The sequence below is a fragment of the Melospiza melodia genome, chromosome Z (genome assembly GCF_035770615.1).
Source record: "Melospiza melodia melodia isolate bMelMel2 chromosome Z, bMelMel2.pri, whole genome shotgun sequence".
NCBI lineage: Eukaryota > Metazoa > Chordata > Aves > Passeriformes > Passerellidae > Melospiza > Melospiza melodia.
Genome location: NC_086226.1, coordinates 24797702 through 24811165, shown reverse-complemented (window position 1 = coordinate 24811165; position 13464 = coordinate 24797702).

The following is a 13464-nucleotide window of genomic DNA, read 5'->3' as shown; positions in this document are numbered from 1 at the left end:
ACTTGTGACTTTCACGAGTCTCCAAATCTGTACAGAAAGTTAGAGGCTCAGTCTGCCCTCTGTCACCTCTCTGTAACTGGCCTTGCCCTGTAGCCTGTCATCTTCTGGTGTAGCAGCACCTTCTGCGCCAGCCCGTGCTGCAGAGACCCACAGGGAGAGTATGATCTTTTCCCCTCAGAGAAAGAGCAACCTCAGGCAGAGCAAAGAGGCGCCTTCTTCTTTGTGGCTCAGCCACCCCACTGAACATGCCCAGCTGTCAAGATACAGCAGACTCTGAATGAATCAGCAGCTGCACGAATTGCTTAAAAAGAAAAGCTTGCCACCAGAGCAAGAAGCTGTGAGGACTGCAAAACAGTAAGGTACTCAGCTGTAACTTTCTTGATATGCAAATTGTCTGTCTTGAAGGATATGAGTACTAAAGACACTGAAGGAATATTCATTAAAGGGTGCATACAGTCATATGATACCTTTTGCTGTGTAAAGGCTTTTATTGTGTCACTCACAGCATCCTTCAGTAGAATTGATCCAACTGTGAGATGAGTTGGTATGTGGTGAGCTGGGTGAAGAAGTGGTTGAAAGGCAGGACTCAAGTGCTGTAGCAAATGGGGCAACATCTGGCTGAAGACCAGTCTCCAGCAGTGCATCTTAGGGCTCAGTACAAGGGACAGTACTATTCCATGCATTTATCAATCATCTGAATGCAGAGACTTGATGCACCACAAGCATATTTTCTGGGAAATGCTATTGACTCTCTTGAGGGACAAAAAGCTTTGTAGAAGTACCTAAGCAGATTAAATATTGGCTAATCATCACTGGTGTGCAATTTAACAAGTGTTAGATTCTGCATCTAGGAAAAAGTAGCACCAGGCATAAGCCTGAATTGGGAGAGGATTGGCAGCATCTGTGCAGAAAGGGATCTGGGAGTGCTGGTGGACAGCAGGCTCCACCTCAGTCAGCAGCAGTGCGTCAGACACAGCACAGCCCAACAGAGGGGATTGCACAGTGTGCAGTTCTGGCCCAAAAATTTAGGAAGGATGTGAAGACACTAGGATGCACCCAAAGGAGCTGGTGGAAGGGCTGTTCAGTGAGGACCAGCAGAGGAGGCTGGGTTTTTCCAGTTTGGAGAAAAGTGGACTTGATGGGTGACCTTGCTGCTTTCTGCAGCTTGTTAAGGAGGGGAAGTGAAGAGAGAGGTGCTGATGTCTTCTCCCTGGGATCAAGTGACAGGATGCCCAGAAATGGCTCAAAGCTGTACTAGGAGAGGTTCAGACTTGACATTAGGATGCAATTCTTTACTGACAGAGTAGTCAGACCCTGGAACATGCTATTTAAGGAAGTGGTCAATGCCCCAAGTCTGCCAGTCCCCAACAGGTATTTGCACAATGCCCTTCATAACACATCTTAAATTCTGGTGAGCTCTGAGGTGGTCAGAAAATTGGATTGGATGTGCATGTTCTTCCAACTGAAATATGCTATTCTGTTTTATTCTGTTCCATTCTGTTCTATTCTACTGTATTCTAAATGGGCATTTATGACAGTTTCATGCATTATTTCTACAAACTGCATAAAGCAGCCTCTAACTTCTCACAGAGAAACAAAAAGGTTCTCCACCAAGCAATCCGTTATTGCATTGGATGTTCACACCCAGGCACTGGTGCCGTCAGTTTTGTCCATGATGGTGACTGGTAAATAATATCCTTGTCTTTAATCTTGTCTCTTGAGCTTTAACGTTTATTTGAGGAGGGAAGTGAGAGAGCAGCTGGGTTATCATCTGGCAGCCAGCCAAAGTCAAACCCCACAATTACTGTCTCCAAGTCCAGACTAGAGGTAATTTTTCAAACAGTTTTACTCTTATGAATAAGTTGCCTTCAACTTTTGCTTGATCCTTGGCAAACTGTGGAGCAAGTAACATGATAATGGCAACACACTAATTGCAGTTCCAGTCAGTGTGAGCTGCAAGGACAGATGATACATTGGTTCACAAAGGCTATTTTCAGAGCTTGTGAGTAATACATTGCTTGTGAATCAAAAGCTGGGAAATACTGATAAAACACCGTAAAAGAAAAAAAAAAACCAAACCAGTAATGACTTTAAAATGCTGTCAAATCAAATACAGTGCAGATGAGGAAGGAGGATGGGTTTATAATTTTCCATCTACATACTAATTAAGACTTGATTTTTTATAGTCTGAAGCCTTTCATGCTGATAGATCACAAGTTGTGTGTCAAAAAGTAATATAAAATTTTCTGAAGTCTCAAAATAAATCTGTTCAAACAGGAAGCTGCTCTCTTTTCATCTCCAAATTATTTCACACACATTGCATCATGATGTCTTCAGAACATTTAATCCTAATTAAGTTGAATCATCTCAGACATTTTAAAACACTACAGCATTTTAGGATTTGTCTCAGAGACTGTGTTATTCAGGGAAGCACGACCATCCTGAACACTTCACCTCTCTTCCCCCACACGAGGTTCTATGAGTATTAAGATGTGGAACTAAATTAATTCCCAGCCCCCATTACGGGGGCAATGAGGTAAGTAAGTAGATCGTGGGAAATGACTGGTAAATTTTGTCTCCTATTTCTTATTCTGCCACAGATTTCCTATGTGGCCATAGGTTGCCTTTGCTGTCTGTGCCACATATTTGCCTTCTGTGCATGTAGATAACAGGTTTTTTTCTCTCTTCATGGTAACGTGAATCTGAGTTCATTAATGTTTAGAAGTCACCTTGTCCTGTGAGAGTCACACGTACTATGTATAGCTCATTCAGTAAACTCAGGAAAGGCTCACATTATTCTTTTCTTCTCCCCTGCACTTTTGAAGCAATTGATATTTCAGTGCTGGCTAAGATTTCCAAATGGCTAGGAAAGCAGAAAAGTCCTCTGTCCTTCTCTTACTTGTGGCTGTGAGCACCAGTGCCAACATTAAGCCTTGAGAACTATGGACTACAAATAAGAGAAGGGGAGGCTCACCTTTTCAATTAACTTCCAAAAATAAATACTAGATAAACACTACTGAGGAATCCCTTTTCCAGTTCATCTATTTGTTACAAAAAGTGCCCCATTGATGTATATGAAAATTCTTTACCGTAAATAGAAAAAGTGGTTTATCTCATGAACAGGCAAGTCAGATGATGAGCATACAACACATTGGAATGTCTGATTTGTGAAGAAATATTGAAATACTTTAGTTTACAAAAAATTCAAGTTTCATGGCTTACTGCATTCGTGTAGTGATGCACCAGCTCAAATGAGAAAAAGCTAAGTGAAATTATGGTATTTTGCTGTTCTCTTTAATTTAGATCTTGCATTTAATCTGCAGTCTCTGATTTTAATTACATTTAAAATCTTTAAAGAAAAAGGTTTTTTTTTCCTTAACTTGAAATTCTATTCCTCTTAGAAAAAAGTGCTTTGAATGTGAAATGCACATGCCTTAAGAGAAGAAACGCAGGATTACTATGTGCATGATCTATTACTACATCTGAGGACTTGAAGAGTTGCAGGTAGGACTAATTGACTCTTCACCAGTAGAGGTTCCCACAGGAGTAGAACTTCCTTAATAATCATGCCTCAACTTGTACAGCACTATGTACCCCACCTTAGTACTGACAATCCTAATCAGCAACTATCTAAACACTCAGACGGCAATGCAGAAAAACAGTAAAGCGACACAGCCAAGCGCACCTCTATTTTGATCTTTACCCTAGGTTGTGGTTCTCTTCTTTTTGAAACCACGCCTTCACACAGCTGTTCTTACCAGTCCCTCCATCATTTGTACCTCATTCAACATAACTACAGTTTGTGCAACTGATATGACTTGATTTCATACAGATAATTTCCAGCATCTACTGCTAGCGCCTGCACAGAAATTGTCATGATACATCTAAGGCACCTTAGACATTAAAATAATATGTTTTCTTTTCAAAGACTTGTCCATGCACAATATGTTCTGGAAGAGCATTAGGCCCTGTAGGGCCATTTTAATTACATGTTAATTTTACTCAAAGTGACTTAGCTCATTTTAAACACATATATAATTACCAAAACATTTATGTGAGTAAAGAACTTCAGTCTGAAGATTTACCAGGAAACATAATCATAACCAACTCAAATTTACATTGAGGCACAAAGTGGAGAATAAGACACAGGAAAATCTACAGAGAATACAGATTTTTAATTAACAAATATTAGGTACTACTGTCCAAATTAACTGCAGCTGAGAGAGTGCTTCTCAAGCAGTAAAGGAATATTGTATGTGACAAGCAATTTGTGCAATTACTTCTAAATAATCCCACTTTGCAACAAGGCAGTGTGTATGTTTCTGAGAAGAAAATGAATACTAAATTTCAGAAGTCATGTCATTCTGAAAAATCAGGTAGCATATGCCCTAGTTCTTGCATAAACTGACATGAAGTTATCTTGCTACTGATTTCCTATAGTAGGGTGACACTTCCTGTAACCACCACAGACAGCCATGCCACACTGTTTCCCCCTTGTATTGCAAAACGGAGTCATCGCTCTCTGAATCCTCTGAATGATATTTGCCTGCAGACTGGACAATTTCCTGCAACACACACTGGTAGAAGAGGAATATACTCTACTTTATGGATTGCAAGAAGACTATTAAATGTACATTTAGAAGAAAGCAGACAGTGCCTGGCAGGGTTCAGTTAGGCAAAAGAGTACATTTTAATTTATATGGAAAGTGAAAGAAGAGATTTACTTATTTTGTTAGGTACTTTTGATTGTCTGGGTATGCCCAAGACACACTTTCAAAATCTGAGTTAGACTCAAGGCTATATGTTTTTCCCAAGTGATGAAGATCTACAATAGGCACCAGTTTTCAAGAATCCTCTGAAGCACCTAAAGAACTTTTCAAGCTGTCTGCAACACCCTGAGCAGTTAAAGCAAGAATCACATTTTGTTTATAACATTTCAGACAGTTGCTTTGTGGGGTTTTTTTTTCCTTATGAAGAAATCTACATCAACAAGCTAAACTTTTCCTGTTTTAATACTTGGAGAAAAGCTTTTCAAATGCTCACTTATTTCTACCTCATTGTTCCTTTAGTCTATATGAAGCCTCACAATCTTTTTTTTCCTCCACAGATTCTCCCTTGTATATTTAAACATGACTAGACAAACTGCACAGTAAATCTCTGACAGAGAAGTTGAACCTAAGCAGCAAAAAGAGCACATCTTTTACAGTGTGTCGATGCACAGGCAGGAGAGGGGGGTGTTCAGATCCTTGAAAACAGCATTACAGGCTTTCTCCCAGCCTGGGATCCCATTTACCAGGCACAGACAGCCAACAGCTAATGCCAGCCAGCTGCATCACAGGCTCTTTTCACTCCATGCCCACATGCCATGTATTGTTAGACAAATGCATCTGGAAAGTGAATCAGCAGCCAATTCTGCCAGTCCCACGTGGAGCACAGGAGGCAGCAGCTGTCCACAATTGTCTCTGTTGGTTCCTACACACTCGAGGCACTTTTGTGGCAAGGTCCCTCATTTAAACTTCTAGTGCAGGAGAATTGTTGCAGTGCATAATCCAGGACTTGACCTTACAACCCAAAGTCCCACAGAGCTATGCTGGACCTTGTACATGCATAGAATCTGACGAGTTGGGAACATCTATCCAACACTCAACAACCTGAGTGCAGTATTGCAACAACTGGGACAGTTCTCTGCAGAGCCTTGATGTCTTCAAACAATCTCTTCAGAAACACACTGGTAGGAAAGGTTAAAAGGTGCACATGAAATATAAAATCTTGCTTTATGCACTTTTTAATTCAACTAGTTTTGTTCTCTACCATCCCTCAGCCATAGGACACCATGGAACCCAAGAGAAATGCATTCTTTTTTTCCAGTTAGGCTAGCTGATCTCATAATACATATCATATGCATTTCCCTGGCATACTGATGGGGAAGATACGTGCATTTCATTCCATATAGGTCAACCCTTTAGCATTTTGTCCCGTCTTACTAACATGTGCAAAATGCTGAAACTGTCCTAACAGCAGCATTAATATAATCTGCCAAGGTGCCTCTCATCTTCTCCAACTTTTTATATTTGCCTGTTAGGTATCTCTTTAATTTTAGGGATATGCATTTTGCAGGAGTACTAATGTTTAACAGAATTCCTCTTATGGGAGCAAGGTGATGAAACCTTGAGAGGTTACTGAGGGATACGGTTCCTCTGAAATGTTGGTGCTGCAGCTGCTACTTCCAGATAAAGGGCAAGTTTGCCTGTAGGTTTCTGCCAGCAGTAGTTAACACAAATTCTGGCAAAGGCCCCAATTTCTCTTCAAAGACAAAGACAGAAGAGAGTTGGCACTGCTCAAAAAATGTTGCTACAAAGGCTACCTTTTCAAAAATATTTCATCAAATTTTGATTATATTTAATATATATACATACATCTGCCAAGGTTTTACGTTTATGCCATCAGCCTAATAGACAGACTCTAACTACACAGAATAATATGGCAGTGTGAGTCATCTATTTTCAGCCATTCTATTGTTTGGCTGCTTGAAAAAACATTTGTGGGCAGGACAGAGAGATGAAGAATAGTCCAGATATGAAAAGAAGGTATCATTACCCAAATTATGCTATTCATTTATAAGTTTATCATGAAGATTTCTTACAAGATTTCTCTGTAAGCGATTCCTCAAACATCCATTTTAATGGAAAGTTAGCATGAACTATTTACTTCCTATCTTGTGGGCTATCAAGACAGAATCCTCTAACTTTTCCCACTTTTCTTCTTTTTAAACCCAGAGAGTCCTACCTTGGGAGGTGTTGTTCTCAGAAGGTTTTATCATCTACTATATTGAAACATGCTATACCTAGACAGATGTATTCTCTGTCTGTGCCTGCCTGCAATCTAATTTTCCTACAATGTAAATTTCCTGCTCCTCTTCCTTAGAAGTATATGGCAGAAACAGCAATGGCATGTCTATGATGTGGTTGGTTGGTTGGTTGGTTGGTTGGTTGGTTGGTTGGTTGGTTGGTTGGTTGGTTGGTTTGCTTGTTCTTAAAAGTACATGTATGAATCCTGCTTGGTAGCCATCCTCTGAAAAACTTCATAGTTTTTAAAAATTCCTCCCGTCTTTTCTAATGCTTTTAGTTAATGCTTTTATGTTACTTTAATAACCCCTAAATTACTTTTTCACTGCCCAAACACCCTCTGGGTGAAAAACCTTTTTCATGTGTCTAATGTTAATTTTCTCTGGCACAACTTCAGGCCTTCTCTCGGGTGCTGTCACTGGGCACCGGGAAGGAGAAAGCAGTGTCTGCCCCTTCTCTACCCCTTTGTGAAGTTTTTGAAGGCCCCAGTGAGGTCTCCTTGCAGTCTCCTCCAGGATGAAGAGAGCAAGTGACCTCAGCTGCTCCTCCTATGCCTTCCCCTCTAGACCACTGTCTTCATGACCCTCCTTTGGACTCTCTTTAATAGCTTTATAACCACTGCATGTTGATACACCCAAAACTGCCCTCAGGACTTGAGGTGAGGCCACCCCATCCCAGAGCAGAGCAGGACAATCCCCTCCCTTGCCTGGCTGGTGATGCTGTGCCTCATGCCCCCCAGGACAGGGTTGGCCCTTGTGGCTTCCAGGACACTGCTGACCCACATCCAGCTTGCCATTGACCGGGACACCCAAGTCCCTCTCCACAGTGCTGATCTCCAGCCTCTCATTCTTCAGTCTGTCTGTACAGACAGGATTGCCCCATCCCAGGTGTAGAATCCAGTACTTGTTAAACTCCACCAAATTGGTGATTGCCCATCTCTCCAATTTGTTGAGGTCTCTCTGCACAGCCTCACCACCTTTGAGGGAGTCAGAAGTTCCTCCCTATTTTGTATCATCTGCAAAGTTAGCATACCTTCAAATCCTTTGTCTAAGTCATTTATGAAGTTGTTGAAGAACTCAGGATTTAAGATGGAGCCCTGTGGAACCCCACTAGTTACCATTCTTCTGATCTTGCAAGACTTTAACTCCAGTTTGAGAATCACAATTCTACTTTGGAAGCAACTATCATAAATAGTAAAAGGTTATGATATTACCAGAAAGTAATTTCTCAAGAATGTTAGCAGCCAGGAGCATTGTAGTTATTATGTTCACTTACAAGTTGTACTGACCTTGGGAGTATTGTGCAGTCTTTAATCAAAACAACAAAAAGAAGTTCTTACACTCATGTAACCCTTTTAAATTAATTATTTGGAAAGGTGAAAAAAGCACACATGCATAATACAGACAGGATTTCCATAAATACATTGAAAATAAGACTACTGTTTAAGATAACTTCTATTTTGATTTGTGCTGGTTTGTTTGTTTATTTACACATGATTTTTCACATAATGCTCCTGTAAAGAAATTTTCTACAAGACAGCTGTAATTATTCTGTGAATTAATGAAAGAAATCTAGAGAGAATAATGAGTAAGTTATCTCCTTCTTTTTCTCCTAAGATTGCAGCCCTTTTATAGCTGCATAAAATTTTAACTTAAATATGGTGGTTCATAGCTAACCTTGGAATACCTGGATACCAAATGTTTTTTAAGTATTGTAAATGCACTGTATGCTCAAACAGAAAAACTGGGAAATGGAAACATTATAGTGCTGATATTTTTATCTTCATCACTTCATGGAAGGGCAAATCTTAATTGGCAATTTATTAAAAAGTTAAAAAAAAAGAAATTAGGGATTACCTATATAAGGATTTCTGGGGGCTTGAATGCAAGTGTTGTAATGCCTGAAAATAGATTATTACTACAAGCTTCCTAGAGAATCTTTATGCTGAGAGAGAAAGAAAAATTATGGCAGGTCAGAAGACTGTGAAACATGTGCCCTCTCTTCTCCTACCCTCCCTTTAATTATTGACAGCCTGTCACTTAGGTGCCATGGTATGATGAATAATAAAACAAGATCCAAGCTGCATTTCTCTCCAGGCTTTCTTCTTCCAAGCCAAATACTGCCATCTTCAGGCAGATCATATTTCATGTTTACAAATTCGAGGGTTTATTAGCTACTGAGGGGGTTATCACCTCAAACAAACAAAAATCTGGTTATTTATCAGATCTTTCAGACTGATACCTTATATGACATAAATAAGGGAATCTCCAAATTTTGCCTTCTATCTTTGGGAATAATGTTACTACTACCTAAACACACCAAAATGTTATTTTGGGCAAAACACAAATGAAACCAGTCAATTATTTATCTTGTTGTAATGAGAGATAGACATTACGATTACAGCCATACAAGAGACCCTGACTGCTAAGCACTTCCAGGTTTACATACTGTGCATTGTCAATAGGCAGGCAGGTCATTGTGGAAGCAAAATCTAAACTGTTGCAATTCAATGGGTTGAAGTTATGTGTCATATTTATACTTTTTTCCTTCCAGCAAAGTAGAACTGTAAGGTGACATTTGAACATCAGATAATTATATCTGCAGAACAAATAAGAAAAGGCAAACTACCCCTGCAAACAGATAATTCACAGTATATACTACCCAAATATTCATCAGAGTAGTGATATTAATCTTCCTTTTCCTCTTGATATGCCCTGAAATTGAGATTTAGTCATGAGAATCCCAGCCCCCATTCAGCTATGAGAATCCCATGAAGAATTAAATAATACAGTGGTTGCAATGAGGACTATTACTTGTAAGGTATAAGTAAGTGAGCAATAAGTTATGTTTCATTTAAACATTGCTGATTTTGGCCAAGGCAGAGCAAATTTTCTTCACAGTGGCCAGTATGGGACTGTGCTTGGGATTTGTGCTCAATACAGAGCTGATAATACAAAGATGCATTAGTTGTTGCTCAGCAGGGATTGCACAGTCAGGGCCCTTTCTGCTTTTCACACTGCCATGCTGGCAAAGTGGCTGGGGGTGTATGGGTGTCTGGGAGGGGACACAGCCAGGACAGGTGACCCCAAACTGACCAAAGGGATATTCCAGACCTTGTGGCATCAGGCTCAGTGTATAAAATGGGGAAGGAGGAGGAAGGAGGGGATGTTTGGGCTGATGGTGTTTGTCCTCTCAAGTCACCCTTAGTGTGATGGGCTGTGCTCTGCTGGAAATGGCTGAACATCGGCTCAGCAATGGGAAGCAGGGGATTCATTCCTTGGTTTTCATTGCTTGGGTGTGTGGTTTTTGCTTTCCCAATTAAACTGCCTGCATCTCAACCCACGAGCTTTGTAGCTCTGCCCCTTTCTGACTCTCCCCCGATCCTGTCGGTGGGGCAGTGAGGAACTGTCTCCATGGGGTTGGGCTGCTGGTGGGGTTAAACCATGACAAACACTAAAACATATTTTTTAAAATTTCTTATTAGAGTACAAAATCAGATACTTTATTTAAAAAATTAATTTTTTCATAATGGGAACTACTGTTGCTATCTTACTGTACTGGCAGGATATGGTGTTTGATAATATATAAATACTGTACTAGTGCAAACACAACAGAACACCAGCCAAAAAAACCAAATCAAGAACATCCAGATCCTGACTGCCATTTTCAAATACGTATGCAAGTCAGTTAAAAGTAGGTAGACTTTATATTCCTTACTTAATATCCTATAAAGGAAAAGGATATTAAATCAGAATTTGACTAGACTGAAATTCTAGATTATGTCCTTACAGATTCCATGATGTTTCAGTTTTCGCTTGTGCTATGTCTAAAATTGTGAGCTCTGTTTTCAGAGAAGGCCTTACCTCATCTCTATGCTGGAAAATTCTTCTGTATTTTCATATGCAGCCTTGGTGTTGAGGGAACTTATCCTTTAAAGTATTCTTCAAGTCCTCCAAAGAATCAGTTTTTTCCAGAAGAGTATCTTTAGAAGTTTTATTATGTAACTCATCAAACACATAATGACTTCAGAAATCTTGCCAGCTTTTCCACCGAATCCTCAAAAAATACAAACCTCCAACACTGCACATACTAAGAGTCCCTATTATGTTTTCAGGATAATGGCCATAAGGCATTAGTCCCCTCAAATTGTTTTATCTCTGGGCTTACTGTAAGAAGTAACTTATCTTCCTGGTTTTCAAATGTGTATTTGAAAGCAGAGTCTGAAGGAAGCTGTCTGCTCTGTCCTTTTCATATTTCCTCCCTTCCCTTTTTCCTCACTCCTGTGCCTGAAGGTCCTTATCACTGCTCATCCAGTGCAGCACCGTGGACACTCTGTCTCTCCTTATTGTTGCGAGAAACTACATATTCTTCTCTGTGCCATATTCAGCCAGGAGGAAGGGTACTTTCTCCCCTCCAGTACTCTGCCTGTGCAGAAGTGAGAATAATCCAGGGAGTGGGTCTTTTAATAATAATAATAATCCAGTCTTTTATCTTACAAGATCTACTCTCCACCAACAATACCTTACTGTTCCATAGTGGTGCCACTTTTGAGCTTGCTAAAAGTTGTAGGTCTTCAGGAATGGAGAACTGAGGAACCTCCATTCATACCCATGTAGACCAAGGGCACTGTCCAGGTGCAACCCCAGCCAGCAGCTGAAGCCCACACAGCCCCCTCACTCACTGCTCCCTGTGGGATGGAGGAGAGAATCAGATGGGTAATGCTGAGAAAACCCCTGGGTAGAGATCAAAATGGTTTAATAGGTAATTGCGCAAGCAAAGCAAAACAAGGAATTTATTCCCGTCCTATGGGCAGGCAGGTGTTCAGCCATTCCCAGGAAAGCAAGGCTCCATCACATAATGGTGACTTGAGAGGAAAATGCCACCCCTCTGAATGTCCCTCTTCATCTTCCCTCCACTTCACTGCTGTATCCCTGGTCTGCAGTATCCTGTCCCTGCTGAGTCCCCTCCCAATTCCTTCCTTGTTCACTGGTAGGATGGAGAAAGAAGCAGAAAAAGCCTTTGTATCTCAGGAAGCCCTTTTCAGCAAAACCCAAAATATCCATGTACTGTTTCAGTCACCAATAAAAACACAGCCCCTTACAAACTACTGTGAAGAAATTTAAGTATATTCCAGCTAAAACCAGCACGAATATTGAAACAACTAGGATTTTACAAAAGAACATGAAATCTGTATTTACACCCAAGATGGAAATTCTGCTATTTCCTTCCATCTATTTCATAATGACATTCCTAACACATCACTCAAAGCTACTGATGTTAAGCAAGCAAAGCTGTGTAAAGGGAATAAACATACCACATCACATAGTGTTACAAGTTCATAACTCAATGAAACTAATTCTGCTTTAAACTTACTTATTTAAGTTAAATAACTACTATCTCCCAACACTGGCAATACGGTCAAAGATTATAGACCCAGTTTTCTAAAGATCAGTCCTGAAATTATGAATATGCACTCAACAGGTATCAGGACTAGATACAACATGGTAACTTAAAAATTTCTTGTGTTCCCTGACAGCTCAAACTTTAATATCATATTTACCTTGGGTCACCAGTCCTTGTGGCCTATTTAAATATGCAGAGATAACAATGAAAAGTATAATAATCTATTGCTATGTGTGTAATAAACCCTTACTATCATAAATAGAGGGGATTTTACTGCTTAATTCCAAGATTAAATTGTAGTAGATTTCAGGCATTTCAGATTACTGGTTTTATGACTTCTAATTTCATGAAATACAAGTATTGCTAATGAAGAAATGAACTGTTAGTTACATCTGCCTTCTGACATTATGTAGTGAAGATTTCACAGCTGATATTTGGTCGTGTAATATTTCATTATGCTTTTATTCTACAACAGGTGGTTACTATGCTTGCTTTTCATGCAGCAACAGTGACACTCAGTGTTAAAACCCTTGCATAGACCAGAAGCACCCTCTGCTCCCCTTCATCATTCATTTAAATCTCATTTAAATTACCATAGTAATTTTTGTTTGGCTCTTGCAGGCTATGAGAAAAAAAAAAGTCTACTATAATGAAAAATTGGATAAACTCTCCCTCTATGTTTGTATCTAAAAAGTTATGCCTAGATTATTAAAATAACAAAACCCAAAGCTTTGTTATGGTACTTACATAATTCTCTTTTTGAATGAGATCTTGATTAGACTGGATTGCAAGGTTCAGAAATTGAAGCAGGTGGTGTTTTGGGAGAAGTATGTTTCAACTTCAAATGGAAGACTGAAACAATAGAAAGAATTTTTCCTTCTGCCTACAGATACTGCAAATCTTTGGGGAACTTTGAAGAACTTCTTGAAACACATAGACATAAATGTGTAGGTTTAGGTAATGAAGACATTTGTGAACAACTGGGATGTGGTGAAGTTTGTCTCTGGTCTAAGCTGGTAAAGCCCTGTCCTGCCCTGCCTGGTGCCCTGACCCCCATAGCACTCTGACAGCGTAATTGCCTTGGAACTTGCCTACTACATCGATAAAAATTTTATACATGCAGCAACTTCAGAAATACTGTAACTTCTGATACACATTATGTCTGCTATTGATGACCCAGCTGTACGAAGTAATTCTGAGGTACCAGTGGCATAAA